Source organism: Anomaloglossus baeobatrachus, chromosome 2, assembly GCF_048569485.1.
Source record: "Anomaloglossus baeobatrachus isolate aAnoBae1 chromosome 2, aAnoBae1.hap1, whole genome shotgun sequence".
In the NCBI taxonomy this organism is placed as follows: Eukaryota; Metazoa; Chordata; class Amphibia; order Anura; family Aromobatidae; genus Anomaloglossus; species Anomaloglossus baeobatrachus.
The window spans coordinates 491,055,472-491,069,938 of NC_134354.1; positions in this window are offsets into that span (position 1 = coordinate 491,055,472).

Below are 14,467 nucleotides of genomic sequence, written 5' to 3' on the forward strand. Positions count from 1 at the left end.
GTTTCTCCCCTTATTACAAATCTTCTTACAGCAAAACAAAATACAGTAAACAATAATTATAGCAAAAAACAACACTAGAAGGGTTATAATCCCTATATGAATTAGTATCCCTTTCAGAGAGGTCATCCAACTAAACCAGTCACCCCAAGGATTGGTTACCCCTGAATTTTCTTTCAATTCTTTAGATAGGGAATTTAATTGTTTCAGGGCCTGGGTAACCTTACCATTTGGGCCTGTTTCATCTGGGACATAAGTACAACAGGCCTCTCCTATCATTGCACAGACACCTCCTTTTTCTGCTAATAGTATATCCAGAGCCATCCGGTTCTGGTTGGCCAGCAGAGTAGTCTGACCCAACTGAGTAGCTAACCCAGTTAAGGAGTTCCTGAAGTAATTAACAAATCTCTGTTGATTATAATAGATATAATTGATCCATGCAACATTTTTATTCACAGTAATAATGGGAAGTAAGGACTTAAATCCTGCTGCTACTTCATCTCTGGCCTTATTCTCATCTGGGACCCCCCTTGGGACTCCAATTACATCAATATATACATGGGGGTCTTCCAAGAGGTCATTGTTTGACACAGTTCTACGGGGCCTGGTTCTACCTTGGTTACTTGTTCTTATCTGCTCAAGGGTAACTCCATGATTTACAGGGCTTTTTAGGATCGGCATTAACACTTTCATTAGGGCACATTATCCTGACCAAGGAAGTTTGAGTCTAGATCTTATCTTGAGGTTAGCACATAACCAAAAAACATTTGCTACACGTTGTCTGTGGTCTTTTCCAGATGTTAAATGAGAAGGAGGATACTTGGTTGGTGCTAGTCCTGTCCAGGGCCGACTCGTGAACCTTGGTGAACTGCTCTTGATAAAGATCCAAAGCGTGATGAGGCTTCATGTGAACAGTTTGAGGCGTTGACTCAGAGAAGCCTTCTGAGATAATGGGTGGAATGGCAGCCGCTCTCTGCTCAGTTGTTTTAGGTCCATTGGTTTCTGAGGCGAAGATGTTAACTCGCGTGTCACTGTCAGTGCTCAGCAGACTAGGCCGGGGAGACATCAGCCTGGTGGGATGGGCTCTTCCAAAACTTTTCCCAGGATTAGAGGGTTAACAGCTGGCATTTTGTATTAAGGCAAATCAACGAATATATTTTTATATGTGTTAGAAGAAAACAAAAGCATTCATAAATATGTATATTAGGCTACATCGACTAAACTACGTATAGGGGTCTGTGAAATGGCTGAATTAAGTATTTCAGGTTACTCAATTCTTATGGTGCCAGTCCCCCCTAAAGACTTATTTCTGCCATTTCCGAATACTAAGGGTACTGTGTTCCCTTAGGAAGAGAGGGAAAGAGATCTGTTGGGAAAACCTGCCTGACTGAATGTTGAGGCATGGGCGGAGAGGGGAAAGGGTTTTCTTCACCGGTTTGAGACTAAAGACTCCTAGACGAGTCCTCACCCTTTGTAGTTGGACTTTCCCATGTCTCAAGGTTCTCTAAGTCCTCTCTTCTACGTATTTTGGCAATGATGGTCTGACACTGTACAGGTCTTTTAAAAAGGATAAATACAAGCAAGACGCTCAGTGTAGCTTCGGTGGGCCGACCCTTCTGCAATGCGATGTGTGAATCCATGTTGCCCTGCCGTAGTGCTTATTGACATGTCTGTGGCTGGATGGCTCATTCTCGCTTGTCCTTTTAGGATCAATCAGTCCCCTGACTGAAGACCACGTGCTCCTGACACTGATTTAAAATCTGGAATTGGAGAATACACCTGTTTATCACACTATTTATTCAATCATATAAAAAAAAAAAAAAAAAAAAATTGTACATGCCTGAGATAAACCAAAAAAATATCTTACAAATAGACCTGTTTATCACGAAAAGAAGTTTCCACCTTTCTATAAAAATATACACTTTCTTTACTTCTGTAAACCCATTTTTTACATACCACCTCCATCATGTGCTTTTCAGCAATAACATCGCTTTCTGCACTGGAATGCCTCTGACCAAACCTGGACAGAAATTTACACAACACGCACAAACTCACATAAACCTACTCATGGTAGATGTATATGACTAATCTGCAATCACCGGAGCAGTAGAGCGGATGAGGGGAGTGTTTCTACGAGGTCTTTTTAGTTTCTCTACTTTGTATTAAGCACAGGTCGTACAAGACTTGGTGTGTCTGGCCACCTGGGTACTGAGCACTGGTGCCGCCCATATCTTGTCCACCACCACACTTATAATGATCTTTGTCACATGTGTTCATGGGTTACCTGGGCCATTATTGAGTAGAGCACTCATGGCAGAGAAAGCTTACCGCCCTTTATCCACAGACCTTCCTCAGTCAGCTGGCTCCCTGCGTCTCACACTCCGTTTCTTGCTGAATCACTTGTTTCTGTAGGGATTTAAAAACACAAGTAGTGACCAATGTCACGAACGTGACAGGAGCCACCAAGGTACTGGTCTGCATTGGTAAAGGACTCTCAACTCTAGGCCCATTCACTGCTTCTTTGCTGTCTGCACCTGTGCGAGAGCCTCCACCTGGGCTCATATGCACTCTACGGTCTTTATAGGGTTTTCACGTCACACTAGAAAAGATCTGCTGCCTATAGCCACATTTGACTATCTTACCCCTTTCCGCTCTACAAACCACAGCAATCGCAAATCTTCATCTCGTTCTCCTATTCCGATGGGAGAGGAGTGGTTCGATTTTTATTACCTCATGTTGTGTAACCTCAGCATATCCAGTGCAAAATCAACCAGCATCTTGGTATATGGATCCATCTACGAAAAAAAAACTTAAAATCTGCATTAGCAATGGGCTCATCTGAGACATGTTCAAAATCTGACAATTCTTGTTACAGCAGAGCAATCATGAGATATATGTCTGTCTACTGTATCCTCCATTACAGATAAAAATATAAAGAAAACTTAATAGACAAACTCAATTGATTAACAAATTAAAAACTTAAAAATATAGGTCTTTCCCCCCTTTTTGAATCCATTATCCAAAGCATAATTAGATTCAAAAAGTGTGTGTCACCGGAGCTCTACATTTAGGCACAAAAGTCACATTGTATAGATCATACCTAACCGGGAACACCATAAATATGTTATGTGTAGCCTTATAATGGAAAACGATTTCAATGACTTTTCAACCTTTGCTTGAAACACAGAAATCTGCATTACAATCTTTCTATAAAAAGAAAACAGATTATTCAATACATTATATATCAAACACAGAATGCCATAAATCATCCACTGTAAACCAAATTATTATAATTATTAATAAATTAGATTATTAATAAAGATTATAATAATTAACTAATTGTACACAGCCTGACCTCTATGCTCCAATATCTGCCAATAAATCTAAACATGTCCAAAATTCAATTTATTCTGTTTAGATAGAATCAGTAAAATAAAACACTATTGTCAATTACTTTTTCCAATATAATTTACAATGCATTGCTAAAGTAGAGAAAAGTCTCCTTTTTTTAATAGCAAACAATAGGACTACCCCCCTGTAAGTTGAAACTTTAGTTGTTTGACCCACAAACTGGAAATACTTGTATTTTGGGTCCACACCCTGAAGCCAATAGCAAACAGGGCTTGTCTTCCCCTGCCATCTCCAGCACAACCACTCATTCATTCATTCATTCATTCATTCATATTAAATCTTTCAGTATTATAAACTTTTACTAACAGCTTTAATTTAATATTTTCAATATAGTAATGGATGTTAACATTTTGATCCCTGAGGCTCACATTGCAAATACTCATTAAATCCAATTTCCTACTAACCTGACACTCTCTTTATGACTGACCCAAGTCCCAAATATTACTTTATATATATTTAACCATGATCTTAGTCTAATTATAGATAAAACACCTTTTTTTCTGTCTGAGTATGTAGTAGTCCACCCAATCTGTTGTTTAAACATTTACACATTACATGGTCTTCTTCACACATCCCCATCTCACTGCTTTGGTAATAACCATGCCTCGACCACCATGTGCTTCATCCACCATTTTTAGATCTGACCTAAAATAGCACATGGTTTATCATAGTATTGCGGCCTAGAGTCTCCACATCCACAACAAAGTTCACTCTCATCCGGATTTTTCCAGTGACAGCTAGAACAGGCCCATACCACACCATCGCCATTTTTGGTCACTCACAAGGTACATTTTTATTATATACATAACTCAAAATTCTGTCTTTTTCCCTTTCCCCTTCTACCCAATTCTCTCTATATAGACACTATATAGACTTTTAGAAACCCTTCCTCATGCATTGTTTTTCAAAACACCTTTTTTTTTTTTTTTTAGTGTACTAATCTAGCAAAGTTCTCTGCAACAATATACATTGCTGGGGAATTTTGAGACCTTACAATAGATAACACAGTTCGTATATACTGTACACTAATATCCATGAAAGAAAGGAAAATCAAAATATTAATGAAATACTGGCAGTCTGTATCTCAAGAAATCTAATTCTCCATAATACACGTTTCTGTTGGATCTATTTTTTCTAAATGGATATAATACCTTCCAACATTATTGGGGTAAGTCTTTATGAATTTTTAGATTAGCTAACACGGTGCAAAAATATGTATTTACCTGCCCCTATTCTATTTTAAGATATAATGCTGCCACACTTTTACAACACCAATTGTTCAAAATTTTCACTTATTTGTACAATAAGGGGTCGACACTTCAGGGACTCAAATTAACAAATTTTGTACTTGTAAACTCTCTATTCTCACCAAGCTATCCAACATATTCCTCTGATTCTTCCTGAATCGTCTGACCACCTTGTAAAACCATTTGCTGGGCAACTTCTCCCAGCATGATGTAAATTTGAATTAGCTGGGTTAATATACACCCCTGTCTCCTGCACCTTCTTCTTCTATTTCAACCTATCCTTCTGACTGCAACATCTGCGCTACACTTTACCAAACACCTGTGCATCTTCCCACAATCCTTTATCTTTCAACTTCACTTTCTTTCCCTTCAGCGCCGCATTCCATGTGACGGCTATAGCCATCCGCTCCTAAGCAAACCTAACACCTTAAAAATCTCTAAGGCATGGCGCACAACTTTCTTTCCCTCTCTGTCTGTCACTAATTCTATAACATTCTGTGATCCTTCCGGCTTCTCAACTTTCTTCTTTCTCCACCTAAACATTGTTGCTGTCTTGGCGGCAGTTGGATTACACTAATTCAAGACTATATGGTGCACGCTACAGTCCGGCCGGCACTGGGCGTTCCACCCTTACTCTAGCTCCCTCAGCTAAGTAAAAACAAAGGTGTCCCGTGAAAGGAGGAGGACGTACAAAAATGTCACATACAAGAATGTCCCGCCCTCCGGACTTGGTCAGCTGTACCAATTTATTGTCCTAATCCCTATCTTCGATCACGGGTATCCCCCCCGTATCCTCAAACTATGGATCGGGTCAGTCTATCCAGCTATATCCAACTGCTGCCGTCTTACTCCCTACAATCCATCCTCCGGATCCCTTGTGACAATTGAAATCCACACCACAGGGTAGGATTCGAGCTACTGGGCCCCCAGCGGGCATCACCACCGAGTCACTATCGGTTACCTTTAACTCCGATGGGGACACAAGGCCTGTCACCCCCTCCTCTCCAAAAACAACCTTGTCGGCAGTGAATACACAGTATGTAACACTTACCGGGGCTGTTGGTTGATCAGGCCTGTTGGAGCGGAGGGAGGTCCTGGTTCGTGATGTCCAAGGTATCGGGGTGTCCAGGTATTGGGGTGCTCCTTAAGGGGGCCCCACGTTGGGCGCCAAACTGTTGGGGGAGACCAGGTCTCTCAGGGTCACGGAGGTGGATTTCAAATCAGAACTGCGCAGATGTATATGAATCAGGAAAATGACCACACAGAGAAACGTGTCTCTATTTGGGAGAAGTGGATGCCTTCTGCCAGTGTATTCAAAAGCATAACATTTTATACAGCTTTTTGGACAGTCCTGTAAAACAACATTCCTTTAAGGCATTCAGGTGTGTCTGGGAAGAGAGGAAAGTCTATTCAAGAATATTGCTTAATCATGAGTCTAACCGGTTTTCCAAGACTGGAAGAAGACATTGAAGAATGTCACTTTACTTATTTATGAGACTGCAAACTCATTACTTAGCCCTAAGCATAGTTGGTTTACGTTTACAATCCTTGCAACATTTCATTCAGGTATATGTAAAAAGCAATACATAAAACATAGAAAATACAGATTAATCTTATTATAATATAATATCATACTGGACAAACGATTCATAGCCTAGGCCTTCACAGACCTACCAAGCAAACTGCCTGTTGTGGTTACAGTGGTGGAAGGTGTGCGTGGAAAACCAGGTGTGACAGCTGTCCCCACAGTCATAGAAGATGAAGAGCGCGCGGATGCACTGGAAGGGGCAGGCGGTGGTTGGCCCGCTACGCTAGGCCGCACTGCAGCACAGTGAGCTTCCCACTGGGAATTATGCTTGGTATTCATGTAACGATTCATGGAAGAAGTTGTCAAACTGGTAAGCTTTTTGCCTCTACTTATAGATTCCCGACAAATTTTACAGATCACATGATTTGGGAGATCCTTTGCAAGGTCAAAAAAGGACCAGGCTAGGCAAGGCTTAGAGGACATGCGACCTGCATAGCCACCCTGACTTTTGTGCTCAGAGGCAGAGTGGTGGCTGAGGATGCAGTTGTAGACGTGCTACCAGTACTCTGACTCTGTCCAGGAAGATGCAAGGTAACTTCATCGTCAGTTGCATCCTCCTCCACCGCCTCTGTTGACCTCCTCAAGTGCCTGACTGTGGGTTGACAGTAAGTGGGATCTAGAACTTCATCATCAAGCGTTGTGTTTGCACTTTCCTTGCCCTCAGACCTAGCCTCTTCCTGCCCTGACCGAATATTTAAGTTGTCATCCCAATCTGGTATCTGCGTCTCATCATCATCAGTATGTTCCTCACTGTCTACACCAACAGATGTTACAGTTTGTGAATGAGGGTCTACATTATGCTTATAAACTTGGTCATCAGGGCCTGAATCTTAGTTACAAAGCTTCTGGGCATCACTGCAGACCATATCCTGGTCTGTACTCACTGTAGCTTGGGAGCAGACCTCTGATTCACAGGCTATAGTGTGACCTTACAGCTCTGCAGACCCCGCCATCTCTGGTACACCATACTGTGCAGGGTGGGTGGAAACTTGATAGCTGGGAGAAAGCAAGTGTGATTGGGATGACAACTCAGAGGACTGTTTTGTTTTTTTTTTTGATGTGGTAGTTTAGGTGGAGGAGAGGGCACTTGTTGGAGCACTTGAGATCCATTCAAGCATGTTCTTTTTTTGTGCATCATTTACCTTTCTTACAGTTGTTCGGGTCCGTAAAAAAGGGAGCACATCGGATTTTCCACGGAAAGTAGTAGACATCTTACTTTTGCTGGAAGATGGCTTATCTTCAGCAGATGTTAATGTAGCTTTGCCACCTTCCCCACGGACATAAACTTTTTTTCCTTTTCCAACATGCTTGTTCCCCTTTCCACCAGCATATGTCCTTTTGCCACTCATTTTGTTAGTGACAAGATTAGCCACTTAAAATGTGGTAGCAAAAATTAAGAGGTGGTGTAGATTGCAGAGGTGGTCTAGCTTTATTGACAGCTGAAGAACCAACACTGACTATCTCTGACAATGCAACTATGGCCCTAAAACTGGCAGCACTGTTTGCTATAAAAATAGCGTAGCAAAATGTGCATGAGTGTTGAATGCAGAGGTGCTGGAAAATGCTTGGCACAAGTGGGACACAAAATTAGTATAGCAGCCACTTTTTGGATGCCACTTATGTTCAGCACTGTTTGCTATAAAAATAGCGTAGCAAAATGTGCATGAGGGTTGAATGCAGAGGTGCTGGAAAATGCTTGGCACAAGTGGGACACAAAATTAGTATAGCAGCCACTTTTTGGATGCCACTTATGTTCAGCACTGTTTGCTATAAAAATAGCGTAGCAAAATGTGCATGAGGGTTGAATGCAGAGGTGCTGGAAAATGCTTGGCACCAGCGGGACAGCAATGCAGTATAGCAGACACTTTTTGGATGCCACTTATGTTCAGCACTGTTTGCTATAAAAATAACGTAGCAAAATGTGCATGAGGGTTGAATGCAGAGGTGCTGGAAAACGCTTGGCACCAGTGGGACAGCAATGGAGTATAGCAGCCACTTTTTGGATGCCACTTATGTTCAGCCCTGTTTGCTATAAAAATAGCATAGCAAAATGTGCATGAGGGTTGAATGCAGAGGTGCTGGAAAATGCTTGGCACCAGTGGGACAACAATGGAGTATAGCAGCCACATTTTGGATGCCACTAATTTTCAGCACTGTTTGGTATAAAAATAGTGTAGCAAAATGTGCATGAGGGTAGAATGCAGAGGTGCTGGAAATTGCTTGGCACCAGTGGGACAACAATGGAGTACAGCAGCCACTTTTTGGATGGCAGTTATGTTCAGCACTGTTTGCTATAAAAATAGCGTAGCAAAATGTGCATGAGGGTTGAATGCAGAGGTGCTGGAAAATGCTTGGCACTGGTGGGACACAAAATTAGTATAGCAGCCACTGTTTGGATGCCACTTATGTCCAGCACTGTTTGCTATAAAAAATAGCGTAGCAAAATGTGCATCAGGGTTTAATGCAGAGGTGCTGGAACTTGCTTGGCACAAGTGGGACACAAAATTAGTATAACAGCCACTTTTTGGATGCCACTTATGTTCAGCACTGTTTGCTATAAAAGTAGCGTAGCAAAAGTGGGCAGGTGGGTACAGTGGCCGGGTTCTCTGGGTCAGTGCAATGAAAGGAAGCCTCACTTTCTATCCCTCCTAATGGTGAAATGCAGCAAGGAATTCCCTGAGCTTAGGTACACAGACGCTGTTATCTGAAGCTGTATACAGCGTTTCCACGGACCTGACTGTCACCTATGGCTCTGAGCCCGAGGAAATGAGCCCTGAAAAGGGCTAAAATAAACTTCAGTCCCTAATCTGTAGAGCACTGTGTGTATAGCTTACACAGCCGGAGCAGCGACAGGAGCTGCGTGAGCGGTGACTGTCACCTACACGCAGAAAGCAGATAATGGCACCGTGAGGGAAAATGGCCGTAGTTATAACGCAAGGACATGTGACATGGACAGCATATGACACATGCCCTTGCTTGTCTGGCAAAAAAGACCACTTAGCTGTGTGTGTGTCTGGGATTGGCTGACATGCTGGCCCGCCCCACTGCATGCGCGCTTAGGGAAAAAAAAAAAAATAAAAAAAAAAAATGTCGATCGCCATTATCCCAGCAGCACTGATCTAAACGCGAAGCCCCCGCACACTATACGCTGAAATAAGATAAAAGTGTGAATCACAGAGTGACTCACACTATTACAGTGAAAAGCCAGCTAGTAACTAGCTAGGCTTTTTGCTGATCGAACCGTTCTCGAACGTAACTCGAGCTATCAAGCTTTTAGCATAAAGCTCGCTTTGGAGTTTGATCTCAAGCACCCCCAAAATCACTCGAACATGAAATTGGCGAACCTCGAACAACGCTCAACTCTAGTTATCAATTCTCCATGGTGACAGTGAGATGCTGATCATAACCAGTAGTAATGAGCGAGCACTGTCATGCTCGGGTACTCGGTACTTGTAACGAGCAGTTTGACACTCAGACAGGCGCGACTCGTGTATGGAGTGTAAAGGAAGTCTATAGGGAACTTGAGCATATTTCCAGAAAATCTTCAAACTGCTCGTTATGAGTACTGAGCACCCGAGTATGGTAATGCTCGTTCATCACTAATCCCTAGGCTTAAGGCCGCTTTACACGCTGCGGAAATCGCTACCCGTGGCGCACAAAAACGCGCGGACCACTTACCTCCCTAGTGACATCGCTGTGACCAGCGAACTGCCTCCTTTCTAAGGGGGCGGTTCGTTCGGCGTCACAGCAACGTCACTAAGTGGCCGCCCAATAGAAGTGGAGGGGCGGAGATGAGTGAGACGTAACATCCCGCCCACCTCCTTCCTTCCTCATTCCCGGCAGCCGCAGGTACTGTAAGGTGAGGTTCCTCGTTCCTGCGGTGTCACACATAGCGATGTGTGCTGCTGCAGGAATGACTAACAACATCGTACTTGCAGCAGCAACGATAATTGGGAATAGGGGGGTAGATGTTGGGTGCAGCCGGGATGGTGTCGCTCCCCACAGGCGGAGCGGGATTACCCCGGGGAGGATGACGGGGGTGGTGGTAGTTCCCGTGCCGCAGCGCTGGGCGTCGGCGCCGGTAATGGAGAGGCAGAGGCTGCGGTTCCAAGTCTTTTTTACTCACAGGTAGTTCGGGTGCTGCCCCAGAGTACCGATCTCTGCCACAATGGGCTCCAACTGATCCCGGATAGTCGGCGGTCACCGCCGGTGCCCGTGAAAGTCTTTTAGTGAAGTGTCCCTCGATTGCTATCCAGAACCCAGGCCGAACCTCCTGCTCCAAGCCACGGGCCCACGAAGAGAGAGAAACACTAACTCCCTTTGTCTATGCTGGATGTTATCCCAAGCTGTGCCCAGGAAGATTCTGCTGTGCCCAGGAAGATTCTGCTGTGCCCAGGAAGATTCTGCTGTAAGTGTGAAGGTTGCGCTTACTTCTACTCCATGTGGTGCCCGCCCCCAGTCGTTGTCCTAGCGACTGGGAAAGTCCCATGCTTCGTGATGGCTAACTCCCCTGTCTGCCCTAGTCCAACCCCCGTGTAAGAACCTTACTGTTGTAAGTGTGTGTTTTGTGAAGCCACAGACAGGTTAACCCCCCGACCTGGGATAGATATTACCCCAAAAAAGTGGTGTAATATCATGTGGCGCCTGAATTCCAGGGGTGCCACATATACATATGGTGTACAACAGAGCCTGTAAAGTGAAGCTCTAGAGCGACGCTGTCCGTGCACCGGGCACTGCCATGTACATGTGCACAAATTGTATGAGGGGAAAAAAAACACCTGCATCTGAGTTTATTGCAAATTGTCCAACATTGTCAAATATAAGGATTATCCTGTATCAGAAGAAAAGTCTGAAGATTTGTTAAGGCTCGGGCAGAACGTATTTTCGGTCAGTTTGCTATCTGTCAAAACATCAGATTGCACTCAGAGCACTGTTATTCATTGAGGCATGGCACAAGACCAATTATTTCCTTTGACCGGGTGCTCCAAGGAAAAAGGTCGCAGCATGCAAGATTTGCCTCCAAGAATCGTATGGCACTCGGCCATTCAAGTCTATGAGTCAGTGAAAAAACCTGACTGCTCATCCTAGTGTGGTCCGATTTTCATGGACTGACAAAATGGAGACGATTAGAGTCTGATTAGCTCTATTGGACTGTTTTTCTCAGTCCAATAAAACGCTAACTCATCCCACAAAACACAAGCCCTAACGAGCCTATTGGCAGAAAAATTAAAAAAAAACTGTAGTCTTCAAAATTCAGTGATGCAAAACACCTTTATTTTGTAAAAAAAAAAAAAAAAGCGTTTTTTATTGTGATAGTCACTAAACCTAAAGAAAATTTTTTAAAATCTGGTATCACTGTAATTGCACTGACCAGACGAATGAAGCCACCTTATCACTTATCCTGCAAGGTGAACTGCGTAAAAATTTGTAATAAAGCTAATTCTTCATCTGCTGTTGATATGTTCATTCTGCCTTCCAAAGATAACAGTAAGGCGCGACTCATATTTACCCTGCTCTCTACGCTGAGCGCTTACACCAGAGATGAGGAAATCTTTGAAAAACAAAATTCCCAACAGAGAATTCACAGTAATGGGGTAACTTTGAACTCCTGCCTGGCCTGTGGTCCAGTGGTGTCCATCTTTTCAGGCGTGCACAGAAGTGCAGTCATCAACACTTTTGTTCACCTTTGAAAAGACAGACACAGCTGAACAAAGGCCGAACAGAGTCCGGAGTAACTCTGCTGACTCATTATAGTAAATGTTTTTCGACAAACACACCACCATATTGATCTACTAAACAAGTGATTTTAGAGTAGATTTTTTTTTTTATTATTATTATTTATTTATAGAGCACCATTAATTCCATGGTGCTGTACATGAAAAGGGGTTACATTCAGAATACATATACAAATTACAATAGACAGACTAGTACGGAGGGAAGAGGGCCCTACCCTTGCGGGCTTACATTCTATAGGATTTTGGGGAGGAGACAGTAGGTGGGGTGTAGATTGGGTGGCAGCTCCGCACGGTGGTGGGGCGGCAGCTCCGCACGGTGGTGGGGCGGCAGCTCCGCACGGTGGTCGGGCGGCAACTCCGCACGGTGGTGGGGCGGCAGCACCGCACGGTGGTGAAGCAGTGAGATCATTGTAGATTATAGGCATTTCTGAACAGATGAGTTTTCAGGTTCCATTTGAAGCTTGCAAGGATAGCAGATAGTCTAACATAGATGGAGATGTGTGATATGGGACACCAGACAAATCGCAAAAAAGTGCAACCACAAAAGAGAAGAAAAGCGATCAAACATCTTATCATGCAATATTGAATTTTTATTAATTTAAATAAGCAAGTGCAAGGTGGGGAAGGGTGACAATATACAAGGGGTGCACAGACCACAGTTCCACAAGACCCAGGAGAATTATTAAGAGTGGTTCAGAAAACCATGATAATTACACAGTATCTGCAATATCATTGTAAAAATAAACATATTATTAAATATTCAATGACTCATGTCCAAAGTATATTCAAGCATGCATAATTACCATGATTAGCCGAATATATAGCCTATCACTCACTCTCCTGGACAACCACCAATAGTGCATTGGGTAACCTACAGAATTGCATGGGCTTCCAGTACAGTTGTACACAGCACATGAATTGGGGAATGGCGCCACCGTGTGGGAAATTTATTATCTAGTCTGTGTGACATAATTCTCTGGACATAAAAAAAAATCAAAGTTGGAATATGGCAAATGTTATTCAGAATCACCGGGATCTTTGAAGCGTTCCAGAGTTATAACCTGTCAAAGTGACACTGGTCAGAATTGCAAAAAATGTCCGGTGATAAATGTGAAATCCAGGCTGGGTGGTGAATGGGTTAACGTAGGATTTCTTGGTCACATCTATAAGAGCCGTTGTGGTTACTCGCTAATCCCGCCCTTGCACATTACCACTCGAGGCTCCGCCCCTGCCACATTACCATACGCGGCTCCGCACCCCGCCTCCATTACCACACGCGGCACCGCCCCCCACGCCAATTACCACACGTGGCTCTGCCCCCATCTTATTACCACACGCGGCTCTGCCCCCATCTTATTACCACACACGGCTCTGCCCCCTCCCATGACCACATGCGGCTCCGCCCCCGCCCATTACCACATGCAGCTCTGCCCCCCCAACTTATTACCACACGTGGCTCCGCCCCCCTCCTATTACCACACGCGGCTACGCCCCACCATCCATTACCACATGCAGCTATGCCCCCCGCCCATTACACACACAGCTCTGCTACATCCACATTCTAAACGCCTCCTGACCCCCACACATAAACTTCACCTCATCCAGCACCATGACAACCAGCACAGCAGAGTCCTGCATACACTGAGGAACTGATCATGTGACCCGACTCCTCCCCTCCATGTGCAGTGTAGTGTCAGGTGATTAACCTGTCACAATGATTAACACTTACACCCCCATCCCACCGGGAAAACCGCCAATATTCAACTCTGCAGTGTAGCGCCACAGTGATTAACCCTTACACCCCCAGCTGTAAACAGATTGGGGGGGCTGTATACCCTTGGGGGAGCTGTATACCCTATGTGGGGAAGGACAGATGTATACCATTGGGGGAGGGGAGCTGTATACCCTTGAAGGGACAGCTGTGTACTCTTGTGGAGGAGGACAGCGGTATACCTTTGGGGGGAGCTATATATCAGGGAGGAGAGCTGTATACCTTTGGGGAGATGAGCTGTATACCCTTGGTGGGAGGGGAGCTATATAATCTTGGGGGGAGGGGAGCTGTATACCCTTGGGGGAAAGAGAGCTGTATACCCTTTGGGGGAAGGACAGCTGTATACCCTTGGAAGGAGGACAGCTGTATACCTTTGGGGGAGCTATATACCAGGGAGGTAAGCTGTAAACCTTTAGGGGGAGAAGAGCTGTTTACCCTTGGGGGTAGAGCTGTATACCCACAGAGTCCTGCATACACTGAGGAGCTGATCATAATGGGTGTGCTGAGCGTATGCCTCACACGCCAGCCTAGTACAGGAACACATGCAGCATGGCACTGGACACCTCCCCATGTAGAGTAACCCTTCAGTGGCCCTGTGCACACTATAGTGCAGGTCATAGGATGAGACCATCTCCATCATCAGTCACAGGGCTCTAATTCCATCCACATCTAATGCTACCCATGCTCCAGCCTAAAACATATGGGCTCTTTACAGGTT